This window comes from Stegastes partitus, unplaced genomic scaffold (genome assembly GCF_000690725.1).
Source record: "Stegastes partitus isolate 25-593 unplaced genomic scaffold, Stegastes_partitus-1.0.2 Scaffold864, whole genome shotgun sequence".
In the NCBI taxonomy this organism is placed as follows: domain Eukaryota; kingdom Metazoa; phylum Chordata; class Actinopteri; family Pomacentridae; genus Stegastes; species Stegastes partitus.
In genome coordinates this window covers 85,015-87,248 of record NW_007578595.1, presented here as the reverse complement: position 1 = coordinate 87,248, position 2,234 = coordinate 85,015, and the positions used below count along the sequence as shown (strand labels likewise).

Here is a 2,234-nt window from a genome sequence, read left to right as displayed (position 1 = left end):
ACACACACACACACACACACATGCATACATACCTGTGAACACACACACACACACACACACACATGCATACATACCTGTGAACACACACACACACATGCATACTTAAACACAGAGCATCCAAATGGCCTCTATTAATGCAGATGGCTCCCCCAATTAACAAGATTCAAAGCGATGATGAATTTTTCATTCTCTGAACATTTAAGCTAATTACGGCCCAAATGAAGCCGGTTCCATTGGATCAGCGTGGCAGCGACTGCCAATGGCAGCCAATGTCACTGTCACAGTGCCACTCTGCAGCACCACCCTAATCACTACAACTGCTTAATATTCATCTCCCGCCGCCGCCGCCTCCCCGGCTCACCTCTCCTCTCCTCACACATCCTCTTTTCTTCTCTCCTTCCACCTCCTTTCTCTTGTAACTTTGACTCCTCTCTCTCCTCCGCTGTCCTCCTCCTCTCCCTCCTTCCTCTGCCTCTGTCGCCATAGATGTGTTGTTTAAAATGGAAATCAACTAATTGCGCTAATAGCATTTTAATGATAATTTAATGTAGTAAATAAAGCTTGTTACAAGCGAAGCAATTTTGTCGGATTTCAAGGGCAATCAATCTGTGTCCAATACAATCTGCTCACCTCCTTGACGACGGCCGTGAGACGTCGACGGCGTGTTCTTGCTCCTCATGCGAGCCGCAGATCTTCAACTGTGTTCATGTCAACATCTACAGAGAGCAGCGAAACCTCATCACACGTTCATGCTTCTCATCTGAACACTACCTCAGCCGTGTGCTTTAAGACTATGAGAGGTCTGGTGGCATTATGGGATGTTGTGTGTCAGTGTTTACTAGTGTAGGGAAAATGTAAAGGATGTGGCGACAGGAATTAGACGCGTAGCTGGATTTTGGGCGCCGTGAAGCTGTTGGAGTTACGAGACAGTGACTTTACACACAACATTAAACCCTCTGACCGCTGATTGGTTTATTAACATGCAGTGTTCTGTTAGGAAATCTTACATCCTGGTATCCTGTGGAAGTAACTTCACACCCACCTAAACAACGGTAACTGGTCTGGACTGATAAAGCGCTTTTCTACCTTTGTGGTGCTCAAATCGCTTTACTGTGTGTTTCTCATTCACCCATTCATACACCAACGGTGACAGAGCTGCCATGCAAGGTGCTGCCTGCCATCAGGAGCAACTTCAGGTTCAGTGTCTTGCCTAAGGGCACTTGGACTGTTGAGGGGCAGGGGTTGAACCAGCAACCTTGCGATTAGAGGACAACCACCTGAGCCACAGCCGCCCGACAATAAGCCCCATAACACTGCAAAACCACCTCAATAGCAGCTCAGGAACACGACCACGAGTTCACGGTGTTTGTTTTAGCAGCACAATGTTCAGCAGGTGGTTTTAATGTTGTGGCTGATCCCTGTTACAGTTTTATAATAATGTTTTCTTTAAAGCGTTTCCTGCACATCTTCTAAACACTAGTTACAGAAACAGACACTAAGAACGTGTGTCGACTGCCTTAAAACACAGCTCCTACATACAGTGCAGGCCTCAGAGGCCTTCCCATTTCCTCTCTTGTACTTCCTCCATCGTTTCACAACATCCCCTTTTATCATCACGAGGTCTGTTTTGAAACAAACTTTGTGCCCAGTGGTTGTTCGAGTCATTTTCTTGTTTGTTCTTGGTTCAGATTATCAGGATCAAGAAATTAACATACCTGAGTTGTTTCAAGTCCGCTTAGCTTTGTGAGTCATTGTTGTCCATTAAAGAGATTAGATTTGCCTTGTAATCAAAGATGAATTGTTCGTTTTGCATTTGGATTCTTCTGCATATTTTTATTTTTTATCAACCATCCCCCCCAGACTAAACAAATTAAAAATGATGAGGAGCTTGAGCTAGAAAGAGAAAAGAATAAAGTGCCATGAGAAAGAAAAACAATTTAATTTCTCTTTTTATGTTCTACCAGTGGTCATTTAGCTAGCCTCTTTATTTAAATGGTAATGTGAAGCCGAATAAACAGGCATGGCGAATCAGCCTGAGAAGAGAGGGAGACTTCAAAAAAAAGCCGTGGTGTTTTCAGGCTCTGGGAGTTTATCTGGGTCTTTCCTCCTGTCGTCTGACAGAAGGAGGCAGAGTGGGGAGCCGATTGAGCGACAAGGATAACTCTTCTCAGTGTTGGACTATAATTAATTAGGTGTGATAAATTATACAATTTCGAGCAAACCCTGGCAGCGAC

The 2,234-nt window shown here is 44.4% G+C and overlaps 1 protein-coding gene across 1 annotated transcript in view; it reads left to right on the top strand.

Moving 5' to 3' along the window:
• agbl4 (AGBL carboxypeptidase 4) overlaps positions 1-2,234 on the top strand; it is a 250,453-nt gene that overhangs the window by 165,487 nt on the left and 82,732 nt on the right. The gene's annotated exons all lie outside the window — the stretch shown is intronic.